This window comes from Podarcis melisellensis (genome assembly GCF_964234715.1).
Source record: "Podarcis melisellensis genome assembly, chromosome: 4".
NCBI lineage: Eukaryota > Metazoa > Chordata > Lepidosauria > Squamata > Lacertidae > Podarcis > Podarcis melisellensis.
In genome coordinates this window covers 3,562,663-3,581,098 of record NC_138531.1, presented here as the reverse complement: position 1 = coordinate 3,581,098, position 18,436 = coordinate 3,562,663, and positions in this window count along the sequence as shown.

The window sequence follows — 18,436 nt, the reverse complement described above, 5'->3', positions numbered from 1 at the left end:
TGCACCAGGTACAAATTACTAGCCTTTGAAGGACCATATCTAACATGGCTTCAATAAACACAGATTAAAAAAACACACTAGTAAATACTGTTGTAGTATCGTTCACAATAGCCTTCACGGTTCAACAAGACTCTGCTGTTTGGTTTGTAGAATATGAGCAATTTTAATTGCCTCTTTTGGATATGCAAGGAAAACATCCTCTATGTTCCCACCTTCCTACTCTTCTTCTTCCTTGAGGATGTAGAATGTCCTGGAGCTGACCTTTCATAAGAACAATGGAATGAGGCATCTGGAGTCAAAAAGGAACTGGTAGGATTTTCCCCCAGACTAGTGTAATTAAAACTCCACCCTTTCCTGCAAAGCAGCACTATTGTCTATGATCTATATATGGATCTGCAGATGGTCAGGTATTCTTCTTAACAATACATAAAATGTTAACAATACATAAAGTAAATATAGATCCTTTGGATAAATGGTCCAGATCTTCCTAGTGGACATACTGATAACATATATCAACTGAAAAAACAGTATTATATTAACACAATTGAATAATATATAACTTATTTAGACATTGCAGTAAGGTATCTTGTGCTGTGATCTAAGTCAAGACATTGGTGTAATCTTGAGATTATTTTACTTCATATGCATGCCTAAATAGAATAAAGAATAAATATGAAGAGAAAATATTCCTTAATTATCTGCTCAGGGTCAGCCTCTTTCATGACTACTTATGTGGAAAAACTTGTTTCACAATTTGCCTGAATTTGCTGGATACCTCAGCTGCAAAGTATGCAAATTATCTGGGATCTAATCCTTCCTGGCTTTAACAGCTTTTGATTTTGCTACCACCTGGAACCAGGAAAGGGAGAACCAAAGCAGGAATTGACAGCTTAGGATAGCTGGAACCTCTGGTAGAGTCAAGATGAAGTGGAAGGTCAGGGCCAGATCCAGATCAAGAGAGAATGCATTGCAAAAATGTGTATTACTACTACTACTACTACTACTACTACTATTACTATTTTATTAGTACCCTACCTGTAATGGTTCTAGGGGGTTGCTCGTGCGTAAGTTGCCGCCACTCCTGGCTGGGTTCCCTGGTTGAACCCTTTCTCTCTGGACAGCCTTTTACTCATGGCTGTCTCAGTTGCTAGCAGAATCCGTCAGTGGGCGTTTCTTGAACTTCTTCCAGCAAAGAACTTATTTGACACCAAGTCTCCTCCTACTCTCCCTGCGCGGAAGTCTTCTGCGCAGGGAGGGTGTGGGCAGCGGAGTACCCATGCTCTCCCCGCTGGTCTCCGGTGAAGAGTCCTGGAGCCTTCTCTCCGATTCCCCCATCTGCCCCCCTTCACCCCTGGTGCTACGCTGATTTCCTTCCCCAGCAGATGGGCTGCCTCTCTCCCTGCTGGGACCCTCTCCGGCATCGCTCTGGAGCCTTCCCTCCGCCTCTGGCTCCGATGGCAGTTCCCTGACACTACCCATCTGACGGGGTTGTTTCAGCTTCCTACAGATATAAAAACATAATGAAACAACAAACATTAAAAACCTTCTTATACAGGGCTGCTTTCAAATGTCTTCTGAATGTCATATATCTGTTTATCTACTTGACATCTGATGTTCCACAGGGTGGGTGCCACCACCAAGAAGGTCCTCTGCCTGGTTCCCTGCAACTTCACTTCTTGCAGTGAGGAAACCGCCAGAAGCTCCTCGGAGGCAAAATTGCATGTTTCTTAGGAGAATTCACGCCAAAATGCAGACAAATTTTACAAGGAAGACAAGTAGGAATAATATGTGCATCCACTTTTATGCTAGCAAGGGTGAATTGGCTTACCTCCCACTTGGGGAGATGTGAGAGCGCCAGATATGGAAAACTACCATGTGTAGCTTTGTCCATCACACATTATAGCTGAAACATGAAAACAGGAGACAAAACTTATTCACTCTTCCTATAAAATGCTAAATATTAATCTGGCCAATTAATAGGCTTAACTATCTGTATGTCTGTATAAGATGGTGTGTGACACATTCTGCTGTCTTTTTTTTTTTAAGTAATATTTCATCACCTTATTTCAAGATCATTCCAAATTTGAAACTGCTCTGTGAATATAATTAATATGTGTATTGCAGACCCATAACATTAACAGTTTGTTCTCAGGTAGTAAATGAGTTTTGCATCCCAAAAAAGCCATGTAGCCTTCTCTCCTTCTGAAAATAAAATTAAAAAGTGATAAGCTTCAGAGCCAGAGGAAGCTGTAGCCAATCCACCCTCTGTGGAGGGGGAGAATGTGTGTTTTCAGGTTTTACGTGCTATCTGGTTCTGAGAATCACTCTTCAAGCTGGCAGCTTCATTGCCAGGGTCACAAAGCAACAACATTAAACCAACAGGCGCATGGACTGATTTCAAGCCCAGGTGCCGAGCAATTTGAAATGCACAAGCTCCTTCTTGTGAAACAATCATTCACTCAGAGAGTGCTATTGTCCTGAGGACACCATGAATGGCATGCCTGGTGAATGGGCACATATTTCCTTGCCTGCTAGGGAAAGTTCTAGGCAAATGTGCAAAATGGGAGAACTTGCCTGCCCTTCCCTGATTTGCATGATTTTTAAAAAATATGTTTTTATTAAAAAAAACTATATACCACTCTATCATAAATATATATAACAGCAGTTTTACAACTGCATAAAAACACGAAACCAAACAATAAAACCATATACAGTTAAAAACAAGTTAAAAGCAAAAAGAAATTAAAATGAACTTATCACCTTAATTCAAGGAAGAATACCATATTGCTCTACCATTCTGCAGAAAGAGCAACAGTGGAGGCAAGCAGCTGGACTTGGCCTAGTGACAAAAGTTAGACTAACTGATGGTGTCAAAAGATAGAAACCATGGTGCTGGTATCCAAACCTTTCTTAGGTTCTCCCTTCCTCAAGCCCTGTGAGATGTCAGGGACATTAAACCCACCATCCTTTCTATTCAAACACCACAGAGGACTTATCCTGTGATGACTCTTTTCCTTTCTTTAGACCCGGCCAGTATGGCCAACTATCGCCCAGTTGCAAATCTACCATTCTTGGGCAAGGTGATTGAGCGAGTGGTTGCTGAACAATTCCAGGCACGCCTGGAAGATGAGGACCATTTGGATCCCTTCAGGCCTCATCGTGGGACTGAAACTGCTTGGTCGCACTGGTTGATGATCTCCAGCGAGCTAGGGACAAAGGTGAGAGTTGTTTCCTAGTTCTGCTGGATCTCTCAGCGTCCTTTGAAACAATCGACCATAACATCTTTCTGGACCGTCTAGAGGGGCTGGGAGCTGAGGGCACTGTTATATAGTGGTTTCGCTCCTTCCTCCTGGGCTGTGTTCAGAAAGTGGTGGTGGGGGATAAGTGTTCAGACCCCTGGGCCCTCACTTGTGGGGTGCCTCGGGGTTCCATCTTCTCCCCCATGCTTTTTAACATCTATATGAAGCCGCTGGGAGAGATCATCAGGGGGTTTGGACTGGGTGTCCATCAATATGCAGATGATACCCAGCTCTACCTCTCTTTCAAATCAGAACCAGTGAAGGCAGTGAAGGTACTGTGTGAGTGCCTGGAGGCGGTTGGAGGATGGATGGCAGCTAATGGATTGAAGTTGAATCCTGACAAGACAGAAGTACTGTTTTTAGGGGACAGGGGGCGGGCTGGTGTGGAGGACTCCCTGGTCCTGAATGGGGTAACTGTGCCCCTGAAGGACCAGGTGCGCACCTGGGAGTCATTTTGGACTCACAGCTGTCCATGGAGGCGCAGGTCAATTCTGTATCCAGGGCAGCTGTCTACCAGCTCCACCTGGTACGCAGGCTGAGACCCTACCTGCCTGCGGACTGTCTTGCCAGAGTGGTGCATGCTCTGGTTATCTCCTGCTTGGACTACTGCAATGCGCTCTACGTGGGGCTACCTTTGAAGGTGACTCAGAAACTACAACTAATCCAGAATGCGGCAGCTAGATTGGTGACTGGGGGCGGCCGCCAAGACCACATAACACTGGTCTTGAAAGACCTACATTGGCTCCAAGTACGTTTCCAAGCACAATTCAAAGTGCTGGTGTTGACCTTTAAAGCCCTAAACGGCCTCGGCTCAGTATACCAGAAGGAGCGTTTCCACCCCCATCGTTCTGCCCGGACACTGAGGTCCAGCGCTGAGGGCCTTCTGGCGGTTCCCTCATTGCGAGAAGCAAAGCTACAGGGAACCAGGCAGAGGGCCTTCTACCGGTAGTGGCGCCCGCCCTGTGGAACGCCCTCCCATCAGTTGTCAAAGCGATAAACAACTACCTGACATTCAGAAGACATCTTAAGGCAGCCCTGTTCAGGGAAGTTTTTAATGTGTGATATTTTAGTGTATTTTTGGTTTCTATGGAAGCCGCCCAGAGTGGCTGGGGAAACCCAGTCAGATGGGTGGGGTACAAATAATAAATTATTATCATTATTATTTCTGCTCCCTTTGCAGCTGGCTGGCTACCTTCCTCCGTCACTAACCATGTCTTCTTCTTCTTTGGCGATCCCTCGTAGCCGAGTACGATTGTCCTCCATAAACAGGGTTTTAACAATGAGTCCGTAAGTGACTGTGGGGGCCAATTCTGGTCCCACATGTCCTTCCACAGTGAGGACATTGGTTCCCGGGTGAGAGTTGATCACGGTGTGGATTTGCCAAGCGCTCCTTCCTCTTAGCACATCTCTCCCTTGTGTTCTAGCCATGTAATGAGTAGAAGAGCAGCCCTCCTTTGCAGAAACGGTGGATTAAAATATTGTCCTGAGCACTAACAAGATCCCACCTTGCTGTTGTGAAAGCCTGAGCAGCCTGCTTCTCAGCCATGGGGGTCAGCTGCTGCGTCTTCTCCCATTATGTCCCCATGTTCCCCAAAGCCCTCCTTTGTCATACATATATAATTTCACTGGCAAATACTTGAACAGCTAGGTCTGTATTGATTTTTGTGGCTCTCAAGCTTTCTTACGCAAACCTCTCTTCTCAGCAAGATGGAACCCATAGGCAAGTTATGAAAAAGAAAAAAGAAAAATCGAAGGAAAGAAAGAAGGTTTATCTAGGCAGTTTTGATGGGAAATCTTGCTAGATTTGCTGTTGTGTTGTGTGGAGAAACTGTCTGGCAGAATCATGCCATTCCCAAGCGGCACACCTCAAGGCCTTAGGATCAGAACTAAAGGAAAACCTTAGGGAAAGGATTTATGCAGTCTTTGTGCTAATTCAAAAGTAATATGCTTCAAGAAGCTGCCCTGTTAGCTATGGGAATACACGGCTCTTTTCTGAGGTCTGTCCTCTCAGGATTGGCTTGTGGAACTTTTCTTCTCAAAGCCTCGGGCATGTCTCCTTAGAGTTCACTAGGGAGGTTGCACAGCTCAGTGGGAATTTTAAAAAATAACACTTTTCAGAGCGCGGCTGACAATGTGTATTTAACTCATGGCACTAGTGGAACACGTCTAGCAGCTTATTTGTTTTTTGTTTTTAAAAAATGTACACATCCATGGAGGTATGGTCCATCTACAGCTTCTAGTCACGACAACTAAATGCAACCTCTCCCTTTTTCAGAGACAGAATTCTTCAGATTTAGCACTGGTGACTGGCAACAGGGAGGTCTGTTGTCCTAGTCTTCTGCTTCTGAACTCCCAGAGGCTTTGAGAAGCTGCAGAAGAAAGCTGACTTAGAGGGATGATCAAGCAGAGCATTAATTAATTGTCCTTTAAAATCAACAAAAAATGGATGTGTTTTCTTTCCTAAAATAAAACAAAATCAAAAGAGAAATTGCTGTGAGGCAATTCCATAAATGTAATTCATGCCTGTAGTAAGCAGCTTCTGGTTTGATGAAGAGGAGTTTGGATTTGATATCCCACCTTTCACTTCCTTTAAGGAGTCTCAAAGCAGCTAACGTTCTCTTTTCCCTTCCCAACAAACACTCTGTGAGGTGAGTGGGGCTGAGAGACTTCAGAAAAGTGTGACTGGCCCAAGGGCACCCAGCAGCTGCAGGTGGAGGAGTGGGGAATCGAACCCGGTTCACCAGATTACGAGTCCACCATTCTTAACACTACACCACACTGGCTCTGTGGTGAAATCTCAGTTACCCGGTACTTTATACAATTCTTCAAAAACCAACAACAGTCAAGATTAGGTTGACTGAGGCTACAAGTAATCATTGTGAATAAAAAGGAGGGGTACTTGAATGAAGGGTGGAAAGGAGAACCGTAGTCTTAAGAAACAGGCTATCTTTAGGGCTGCCTGATCCCACATAACCCAGTCATGGCTCCAAACTAATAGGAGCTGCACATTCAGGCCCCTTCCTTGCTAACCTTCAGGCACATGGTTAAGCCCATCTTGTTCCTGCAGGCATTTTAAAGTGTGTTTGGTTTTACGGTAAATTGTTATTGTTACATTACCCCATTTTCTGGGGGTTGTTTTTATGCTCACCACTTGGAAATGTGCATAATTAAATGCTATGTAAATGTCTTAAATAAATAACTTAATTTATGACAAGTAAGGATTAATTTTCACTGTTTACATAAAATACTTCCATAGTATTATTATCTTTACCAATATTACAATAACATGAAAGACGGAATATAAAATGCGTGCTAGGAAAAGAATACTCCTTCATAGTTTTGCTTCTTGCTCTTGAATCATGCTATAGTGGGTAAATCCAGGTAATTTGCATTTGAAAAGAGTTAACAAAAGTATTGCCCTCATCTCTTCATTAAATAACATACATCATTTGTTGTTTCGAACATCTTGGAAGGCAAGGTATGCACACTGAGTTTTGTCCCTTCGGTCCTAATGTATGCAATTCAAACCTTATTTAAATCTGTTTTTAAAATACACCCTGTTTTATTGTGTAATTAAAACAGTCAGTTCACCCCAACTGGCATTTTCTTTTTTTCTTCGTTTCTTTTTTTTGGGGGGGGGGGAGCACATTGCTTAATTGGAGCTCACCCATATAATCTATGGAAGTGACATAAGTGATACAAACTTTACCGGGGCAGGGAGAGTATTAGTGCCCATTTTTCCAACTAGAGTTGAGAATAGGTGACTCTCCTAGGGGTACGAGCATTAGATTTCAAAATATGATGAAGTAGATGAATAGAGCGGAGAGAAGAATCAGGTAAGTTAGAGAACATACTAGTATGAGGGATCAAGCCAGAGTGATGGAGCCAGAGTGAAGCCTGGTGTGTTATGTATGGGTGGAGGTTATTGACATTTCAGGTTCCAAAATTGGCTGCTTGAGGAAACATCGATATCCTGCTTAGACTGCTAATATTCTGCCAGCTCTAGAGCTTCTTCTGATGCCACCCTAGTGGCCTGAAAGTCACAACAGTGTGTGCTTTCTGCCCTGCTCCAGTAACAACTGAACCCCAGGTTATGTGGGAGCAGCCTCTTTCCCTTTGGAAACTGGAGAAACACTACACAACTGTCTTCAACATTACTGGAGAGATTTAGGTGGGACAGCCGCTGCATCTGCTGTCAAGCATAATGATCTATTGGACAACTGAAATGGAAAATGCCTGTTTGTCTATTGCTGAAGCTTAACTTGAAAATTCCATTGAGCTACAGAGAGGCTAAGAAGAGCTCTCTGAGCAGCTAGATGGGGTGTTAATTAACTGTTGATATTCTCTGCTGACTCTCATGCATGTGTGAGAGGTAAAGGTAAAGGGACCCCTGACCATTAGGTCCAGTCGCAGCCAACTCTGAGGTCGCAGTGCTCATCTTGCTTTACTGGCTGAGGGAGCCGGCGTACAGCTTCCGGGTCATGTGGCCAGCAGGACTAAGCAGCTTCTGGCAAACCAGAGCAGTGCACGGAAATGCCATTTACCTTCCCGCCAGAGTGGTACCTATTTTTCTACTTGCACTTTGACGTGCTTTCGAACTGCTAGGTTGGCAGGAGCAGGGACTGAACAATGGGAGCTCACCCCGTCACAGGGATTCGAACAGCGACCTTCTCATCGGCAAGCCCTAGGCTCTGTAGTTTAACCCACAGCGCCACCCATGAGAGGTATTCAATTGCAAATTGCTATTTTAGGGAGTTGGTCTTTGGGTTTTTCTCTGGAAGCCACAGAGAACAAAGGATGTGCCCATGAGGTTTCTTTTGAAGAGAAGCTAATGAGGACTGTGTAGAGAGACACACATACCTGGTTTTAGGTCTGTTTGAAGTTATTTCAATTTTCTAAGATGATGGAACCTGTGCTGGACATACACATGACGTTTGGAAGTAACATTTTTTGTTTTATCTTCTGTTTTTAAGCAAATTTTGTAAGTAAAGATTTTGAATCATATTTATGGGTCTGGACAATTTTTATTGCAAGAGGAGTCAGTTTTTATGCACCCTATTGCTTCAAGCTGTGCAATATTAATATCTGCAAAATCTGTTCCATATAACAACATGAGACAGGGTTGTCATTGTCTCCTCCTTCTGTGCTCACAATGTTCAAAACAACCAGTCCATAGAAGTAGGTAGAAGTAGTTTGAATTCAAGATAGTCAGAATAGGGTACAGAAATAAGCTGATCATTGTGAGTTATACTCATCCATTTTAAAAGGGGGGGGGGGAACCTTCCAGTCCTAAACACATTATAGTCCCCACTCATTTAAACAAGGCTCACTTTCACTTAAATCAAGGAATTTTTATATCAGTGTTCAGCAGCTGCCTGCTTGAAAATAAATGAAGGCTACTGTGCCTGAAATTTATACAGAGCATTACCTCCTTTTCTGTCCAAACTATGACACATTTTAAAAGTACACGCACATGTGCTTTGATATTTAACAATCACCACTTAAAATATGAGAAAAGATTTAAATTATTTCAACACTTCTTCCATTCCGAATTGCCAGCGTTATCTTTCTGTGCCTTCATTGCTATTATTATGCCACAGTGGATCCTTGGAAGGATTCTCCTGTCTGCTTCAGAAAAGAGAAATTGCTTGTAAGTTGAGCGGCTACGGGAGGTTCTTGATAGAAAGAATCTTCCTCCTCTTTCAATAATTAACTTTCTCCTCCAGATTTCTGCCTTTCCTTCAAGGAGTCCCAGCTCTGAGGGTCATCTATATTGATTTGCTTCCAGTGTCAAGATAAAGCCATGAACTGAAGAAAGAAACCAGAGCAGTGGTTTGGCCAATTAGATCAGCCATAATACTCAGGTGGCAGAACAAGTATTAATAAAAAGCCCAAAGAAGGAGAACTCCTATATTTTATATTCTTTTATATTCTTTTCATTTGAGTGAATTCCCAGGTTTGCAGTCTGAACGATTTTCCTTTCTCTCGAGTCCAAATCAGTCTGCCAGGCAGGCAGGAGTTTTCACGCCCCCAAAAGGAGTGAATCGAGAAATGACAGTGCAATCTAAAGAGAAGGTACACCTACCCACTGTACCCACTGCCTCCCCATCAGGGAAACTGATCAAACACAAATATGCATGTAACGCCGGAGAATGTGTGAGGGAATTGTTAAAGGGGTTGCCATGACTATGGCTTGGAGCATCTAAGGGAAATGCAAGAAGTAAACTATTAATCACAATAGAACAGAAGGCATAAAAAGTTGGCTTTTTGTGAGATGCTACAATAAATAAAGCCTTGCACTCTAGAAATTCTTTCTGGGCAAAATGAAAATTATAAAAAACAAAACACAATGTGATTTCACTCCAGAGGCAAGTTCTAACATCTGATATGTGGAACTCATTATATGGCAACCTATTCAAAAATCAGCTTGCTTGACAGGGTGAGGTGAATGCAACTTCCTTTCAGCTCTGTGACAAATTAGTTCTTTCTCTACAGACTTTCACTGGAGTCCAGACACAAGAAATCACCTACAGCTGAAGCAGGAATTTAACTTTTAATACTGCCAACTCTTCCTCTGAAAATGGCTCCTCTGCCATTGATAAATGTGCAGCGTTTCAGAATTGAGTTCAGAATTAAAACTTGACATTGGCCTTTAGCACTGCAGTGATACAACAGGCTGCCTTTATGCCAAACTCCAATGCACGGTGACCACCTTGAAACTTGAGAGCTGGCAATGCTGTTGATAATGTGGGCAGAGAAATGCCCCCTAAAATGGGGAGAAAGTACTGTATATACTCGAGTATAAGCCAACCCGAATATAAGCCGAGGCACCTAATTTTAGCACAAAAAAACTGGGAAAACTTATTGACTCGAGTATAAGCTGGTTCACCACACCACAGACCTGGTGGTGGCGGCAGCGAAGGCAGAAGGAGCAGCCCAAAAGGGCTGCTTTTGGGCCGCTCGTCCCTCCACTGCCGCCGCCCGCCTCACTTGAGTATAAGACGAGGGGGGCTTTTTCAGCATAAAAAAATGTGCTGAAAAAGTCAGCTTATACTCGAGTATGTACAGTAAATAAACCGCCCAGCTCCTGCCAAGGCAGCAGGGTAGGAAGGAGGGACTTGCATAAAATCAAAACAAAGCAAAAACAGTTTCCCTTCCACTGCTTCCAAGTCTTCAGTGCTGGCCTGCATTTTGGGGATGTATCAGGGGAATGGGAATGCTGTGAATCATCTGGTTTCTCCTAATCTGCCCCGGCATAATTCTATCAAAGCTGGAGCTCTGGTGGCAGTAAGGCAAAATGGCCAGAGAAGTTTCCATGGCAGATGGTAGGGGCTCCAAGACTGAACAGGACACAGAAGATATGATTTCCACCAAATCTCAAATTCTGTTTTTCTTCATAACTTTCAATATACAATATGGGAATGGAAATGTACACAGAACATTCTCCCTTTCTTGAAGAAGTAATGATATTTCTCTAGATGGGCCTTTGGTGTGATCAGAAAAAAGTGGATAGGTGGTTTGCAAATAATCTCAGAAGTAGACTTACACAGGGCCTCTGAGTAGTGGCTGGCAGGATGAAGAATCAACACATCTCTATTTATTATAATAACATATATAGAAAGGGTTCAAGACTATGCAGCTAATCTCTTCACTCAAGCTAAGTGTCCAGGCCAAGTCCGTGGTGGAAGTCACCATGTTTTAAACGGGGGCCATTCACCAACATTACTCCTCATTAAACTAGTCCTTATATTCTAATGGCTTTGTTGAAATGGCTCCATGAAATTAAATGGCAGATATCCTAATTAAGGATGCTGTTATGTCTGTCTTTTATTTATGGGTGAATATTACAGATTTGCAGCTGCCTTGACAGATTGCCATCTGCCATGGATGCGTTAGTTGAGATTTCTGTATTGCAGGGGGTTGGACTAGATGACCCTTGGGGTCCCTTCCAGATCTACAATTCTATGATTGTAGAATTGACCCAGCTGTGGGTTTCTGAACACTTTGCTTTGAGTCAAGAACTAGATGTGCACTAATAAGTCAGCTGGATTTATAATGGGGACCAGACAGACAATAGCAAGTAGGTAGAAACATTCACAGAGAACCAGTGGCAATTAAGCCACCTTTTCCCACCCCATCAAGAGCAATCTTTAACAAATGTTTTCAGTGGGAAATATGTAAAAATATGCTTCTGTTTAAAAATAAATGAAAATGTAAAAGATCTCTCATCTTAAGAAAACAAAGTATATTACTGCAAGGATCTACAAAGAAACAGATCAGAACATTCTGCCTTGCAAAAAAATGGCTATCTGCTTTTCTGAGCGAATGAACAAGGTCTCATCATAAATAACAGGAAAAGTTTCACAAATCTCTCCCATATCTGTGCGCTGTGACAAAGTTCTTAATGGCTGTGTGTTGTGGCTCATGGCCATCATGGCAAATGGAAAGACGTCTGCTATTCAAACAAGATCAAGTCAGGTCCCTGTCAAGAAAACCTTTGATATTTTCATGAGTCTCTCTCTCTGTTTTTACCCTTTACTTTCTTCTGTCAGTGTCAAACATAATGGGAAGGACATTGTTAAGAAATGGAGCAGGTTTTGATTTACCCTCACAAAAGCCACAAAACACAGGTCTGCAGCTTTCCTCTCCATTCCTGAATTCATTTCATGGAACCTGTAGGTATTACGGAGGCCTGAAAAGACTCGTGTGATCTTATTGACCATATGTGCTATAATCCTACTTAAACACAAAAGCTGTGTAAAATAATCCATCAAAAGCCAGGAATGACAGAGTTAAGACTTCTTATTCTATCCCTAACTGTTCCACACATTTAGGGACTGCACTCTTGCTTCTGGGAAGGCTAGCCCATGCATAACCGGAAGTGCAGAGTTTGTCCTTTTTCTTTTTTCTTTAGAGGTGTTTAATGGATGCTTGAAATTGAGGCCTTTAATTTTATGATATCTAAAGTTAGGCTACCCACACTTCAGGCATTACCAGACACATAAAAGCATAAGTATATCTGTTCAAGCCTCCTGTGAAATGTCTGAAGCAGCGAGTTACATCCCCAAACCACTTTGGATGCCGAATGACCAAGAAAAGGTAGTCCACATGAAAAAGGTAAAGGGACCCCTGACCATTAGGTCCAGTCGTGGCCAACTCTGGGGTTGCGGCGCTCATCTTGCTTTACTGGCCAAGGGAGCCGGCGTACAGCTTCCGGGTCATGTGGCCAGCATGACTAAGCCCCTTCAGGCGAACCAGAGCAGTGCATGGAAACGCCGTTTACCTTCCCGCTGGAGTGGTACCTATTTATCTACTTGCACTTTGACGTGCTTTTGAACTGCTAGGTTGGCAGGAGCAGGGACGGAGCAAGGGGAGCTCACCCCGTCACAAAAGTGAGTCCAAATGCAAGATTTGCCAGGATGAATGGAGTTATAAATAGGTGGCTGCACTTCTAGAATATTCTTTTAAGATCCAGTCTACACCTGGAGGAGATTAGAGTGGGATACTGAGCTGGTAAGATTCTGGACTATTCCAGGAAATGGATATGTACCTTGTTTCCAGATGCCTTCCTGAATGTAGGTTAAACCATCTCCCAGTTATGCTGGTTTTATAACGCAGGGATATTTTTTACTAAGGCAAAGGATAATGTAGCCACGAGGAAATGTACATTGCTGTTCTTTCCCCACCTTTTAGTCTTTGGGCAGTTCTTTCTTCTGAATTTTCATAGGATATTTACCTTCACATTCATTTTTTGTTTATTCTGTTCTTTGCTGATAGCAAGTGGGTCATACTGCTTATTCACTGTCAAAATGCATCATATTGTCCTCCTGCTATGCTACGCCTGCTTTTCTCCACAATAATACTGTCTATGTACAAATGTATGTCTTCTTCATAGTTGCTGCATATTGATATCCAGTCTGCTAATACAAATAAGTTTCAGGTGAGCCTGAAGATGTTTCCTTGCCAGAGCTACAGCTTTGAGCAGAGAGAGGCTCAACTAATCCCACTCTTCTTCCGCTGCTGTCATTGCTGTAGTCTTCTTCTGACAGAATCCACACACCCAAAACTCCCTGTCTGCTAACCAGCACTTGCCCATATATGAACTTTTCCTTACCCCTTCCAGGCAGAGGCAGAGCTAGCTGCTCCGGCACCTGGGGCAGCGCAAATGCTGTGCACCCGGAGGCATGGGGCGAGCGTCCCAGGGGGGCAGCGCGGTGATGTCACCCCCCCTCAGGGATGACACCCTGGGCAGAGCACGCCCACTGCACCCCCTTCCTCTGCCAGTGCTTCCAGTCCCACCCTGGCCAATAACTGAACATTTTCAATCTGTGCCCACCACTTTAAAAAGTGATCTTCACTTAAACAAAATGAAGTGGCAGAGTCCAGGAACGACTATGCCATATGATTCTGCTGTGTATGTAGAGGAGTTCTAATAAAAAGGTAAATCGACCCCTGACCATTAGGTCCAGTCGGGGATGACTCTGGGGTTGCGGTGCTCATCTCACTTTATTGGCCGAGGGAGCCGGCATACAGCTTCCAGGTCATGTGGCCAGCATGACTAAGCCGCTTCTGGCGAACCAGAGCAGCACACGGAAACGCCGTTTACCTTCCCGCCGGAGCGGAACCTATTTATCTACTTGCGCTTTGACGTGCTTTCGAACTGCTAGGTTGGCAGGAGCAGGGACTGAGCAACGGGAGCTCACCCCATCGCGGGGATTCAAACCACTGAACTCCTGATTGGCAAGTCCTAGGCTCTGTGGTTTAACCCACAGTGCCACCTACGTCCCAGAGGAGTTCTAATACAGATCTTCAAAAAAATAAATCAATCATTAAGCAAAATTAAAAGAAATGCTTTCAAGGATGAAGCCTGTCACCACAAGTAGTAGGCCAACACTTACTCTAAAATCAAGAAACTGCAATGCATAGGGTCAGAACTGTTGCCTTCTCAGCACAGAGAGAGTAATGCAATGTGTTACACAATGCCCTGGAAACTGATGGAAGAATAAGATTTGTGGGGCTTTGAAATCCATTTCTAATAATTTGACACTTTAAAACCATTGGAGAGCTTGATAATGGAGAATATGGTGGGCATTAGGGATATTGTAAGGAGTCAAATGGGGCGCGGGTGGTGCTGTGGGTTAAACCACAGAGCCTAGGGCTTGCCAATCAGAAGGTTGGCGGTTCGAATCCCCACGACGGGGTGAGCTCCCGTTGCTCGGTCCCTGCTCCTGCCAACCTAGCAGTTCGAAAACACATCAAAGTGGAAGTAGATAAATAGGTACAGCTTCAGCGGGAAGGTAAATGGCATTTCAGTGCACTGCTCTGCGTTGCCAGAAGCGGCTTAGTCCTGCTGGCCACAAGACCCGGAAGCTGTATGCCGGCTCCCTCGGCCAGTAAAGTGAGATGAGCGCCGTGACCCCAGAGTCGGCCATGACTGGAGCTAATGGTCAGGGGTCCCTTTACCTTTTAAAGGAGTCAAATATGGAAATTTAGAGGGAGAAGACAACTTCAGTTGTCCCCAGCACTTTTCCAGCTACTGCAAGTAAATTCCTGGGCCCCTGGGAGTGCAGGGCAGATGGCAGCAGGAGTGATGGAGGCAGGTGCTCTATGGGTGCCTTTAAGCTTTTAGTGAACATTAAAAGCAGGTACTTGCACAAGGCTCAAGCTTTTTTTCCAGTCCCTAAATTGAGTGCTCATAAAAATTCAGCGCATTAGGGGTTTGTGCATCTCTCCTGAAGAAGCATAATCACAGCAGTCTCATCACTATATATTCAGAAATGTGTAGTACAGCCTTCCTGGGATTACCCCACTTTGGACTGTAAGTGAGATACCGGATGTTTAAATTATTCCTCATGGGGAGAGCGGAAAACACTGCATGTTCTTATTTTACCAAGGGAATTTCCATCACATAAATCTGTAGAGCAGCAAAACTAGAATAGGAGAAGACTAAGCTACTTCTTTTAAATATTCAGAACCTCCTTTCATGCAGAAAGACAGCATACCTGTCCATGCCTTTGTACAGATAGTATACACATTGCTGGCTGAGAACACAGCCAGGTCGTTCTTTTTCTTGATTCAGACCGAAGCTGGTTTTGAGGGAAAACACCTCAAAATGCAGTATTTCATAAGAAATGGCAGGGTAGATGTGAGTTGTGGTTAATGTCATATGCACGCCACTTTCGAAACCAGCAGTCAGAGCTCACTGGAGAAGAATAAATTAGGACACACACAACCTGAGTAGATAGTACACAGCTAGATAGACTGACAACCTGACTCAAAACTGGGCAGCAGCATCATATATACAGTTTTGTTTTAGTGAAAAGCTTTCTAGGCAGGCTGGAATATGAACTTTTCAATTAAATCCTTCCAAATGAGATTAGACGGTATAAAATTTATAGTGTTGCCATTAAAAATATCAGCCGGCATGCAGAAAGGTTAGCCCTAATCCCACAATTCAAACACAAAAAGAAAATGGGGGCTTTTGCTGGTGGCCTCCCAGCTTCTTCTTAATTTCAGGACTTAAATGGACCTTTCAAAAGCTGACAATAATCCTATATAACCCCTTTGTAGAATATTAGAAAGGATCCAAACACTGTATTCAAGAATGAAAAGATAAACGTTGCAATTACAGTTTAATCTCTCCAGCTACAGAACTCCTATTTGCTTACTTTCTCACCCAGTATCATTGTCCTTAATGCTGCCTTCCCCTCCACAGTCACACTAATGACCAATGCAAAATGTTATGCAGATGGTTTTAAAAGGCTTAAGCCTTTCAAGACTTTCATGAAAGATCTAGGAGAGGAAATGGTTGGCAGACGCTGTTTGTGGCTCCTTAAAGAGACCTTGAAGAAAATGTAATGCAAATTTTATGCCATTTTTTCATGTTGCATACTGTGCCCACAATAAGTGAACAAATTATTGATTTTCAATAGGGAAATTATATCAAACACTTATTTCATGCTTTCTGGGTCAGCGTTAGCCAGCAATAAGCTTGTCAGGATGACATTTATTTAAATTCAGTAACCTCTGTTATGTCAGAGGAGGAGATGCTGAGTTTGCACGATGAATCAAAGCTGTCTGCTTTAATGTAGATATCCTAGCACATTTCCTTAAAATCAATTTTAAGAGCAATGGAACATCCTCAAAGCACATGAAGCATTCTTATTGTGTGAAAATGGACCATTCATTTGGCAGGCTTTGAAACAGCAATTGTGTAGTGTTTTGCTTCTTTAAGGTAGGCCAGAGTATTACAGTTCCTCAGTCTGATGGGGTTTAAATTGATAACCTTTGCTGTCCATTCCAGGAAAGGTGCTATTTAGGGATTGTTTGGTGGAATGTGTCCCCGTGATTTTGGCAGTGGTAATAGCTGCACATACAAAACTGGCATATAATGGAGATGACTAAGGTGGCTTCTTTCTTTCACCTGATTTTCTGTGTACAGGAAGAGGTTTTTACATATGATGGAGCATTCAGTGATTCATCTCCTTCCTCTTGTGGTCTAGTCCAGGGACAGTGTGGTGACCTTATCTGCTGTGTGTAAAGTGGGCTTCAGAGAGAGTTGAAGGAGCCAATCTGCCAGCCCTGCCTGCCCTCTTCAATTCCCTCTCCTTGTACATCTATCTTGAAATGGAGATCTGTGGGCAGGTTTCATCTTGAGCATTTAATTCTGCAATGTGCATAGCCCTTTAGGTACTTTAACAATTAATCACCAGAAGATAGGAGAGAATGAAAAGTGAGAAAGGACAAGTGAGTCACTCAGGCGTCCTGTTCCCCACATATCCTACCTTCCAATCCTGCTGACATACAAGTAGCTAACTGGATTCTGAAATCTGTAATAACACTGTCAATTCCCAAGAATATAAGGCCTTTGAGGATCTGACTGCAGAGCTGTAAAATCAAAGGCTATAGAATGCATTTGGTGAAGCTTTGACCAAACTGTGGGAGGCAGTGGAAGACAGGAGTGCCTGGCGTGCTCTGGTCCAGGGGGTCATGAAGAGTCGGACACGACTAAACGACTAAACAACAACAACACAAATTTAGCATCAAATGGAAGACTCACTGCTGGAGTAAGGTCCACTCAGGATCAGCCGAATGGAGCTCCTGGGTCAATCCAAATCTGCCTAAAGCAGTGTGACTAGCATTCAGCAACAAAAGCAAAGTGGGCTTGTAAACAGAGCAATCAGGCCTTTACTGAGTGCAGCATTCCTGAACTGATCTGCCCCAGCACTGCAGCTTGCATTTGGTGCCAAATTTCAACAGTGCGAAACGCAAGCTGGTTGGCTCTGCTTAAATTTGGCACAGAATGCAAATCATGGTTCTTCGCCTGGGCTTGGATTCACCAGATGTCCTACGACGTCATGGGACTGACAAAACATGGTATATAGAGGGGCTGGTGAAAATCAGATCTGGCCCACTGGCTGAAACTGGTCCCATACCCCTGCAGTTCATGAGCCACCCCTGCATAAACAACTGCTGGACTGCAACCAGCTTGGTGCACCCCAAGGTGTACAGGCTTGAATGAGTCATAGAACTGTAGAGTTGGAAAGGACCCCCACCTAGCCCAACCCCTTGCAAAGCAGGAATCTCAGCTAAAGCATCCATGGCAGATGGCCACCCAACCTCTGCTTAAAAGCCTCCAAGCAAGGAGAGTCCACAATCTCCCGAGGGAGACTGTTCCACTGTCGAAAGGCTCTTACTGTCAGAAAGTTCTTCCAGATGTTTCGTTGGAATCTCCTTGCTTGTAACTTGAAGCCACTGGTTTGAATGCTACCCTCCAGAGCAGGAGAAAACAAGCTTGCTCCGTCTTCCATGGTTCAGCCCTTGAGATATTTGAAGATGGATATTATATCTCCTCTCAGTCTCCTCTTTTCCAGGCTAAGATCCCTTATAAGGTCTCTCCACCTCTGAAAGATTCCATAACATTTGCACTCTGGGCTGCTGAAGAAGTTGAGAAGCAGAATCCAAGATAATGGGAATAAAGGGTGCCTGTTTTGTTTTGTTTTTTAAAGTCCAGCTTTGTTTTTAAAAGTTACTTACACAGTGAATTCTAGTTTCAGAGTCTGTTATGAATAAGCCTACCTTTACTGGACTTTTCCCCCTCATAATGATTGAATTATCACCCGATTTTATGTTTGAGT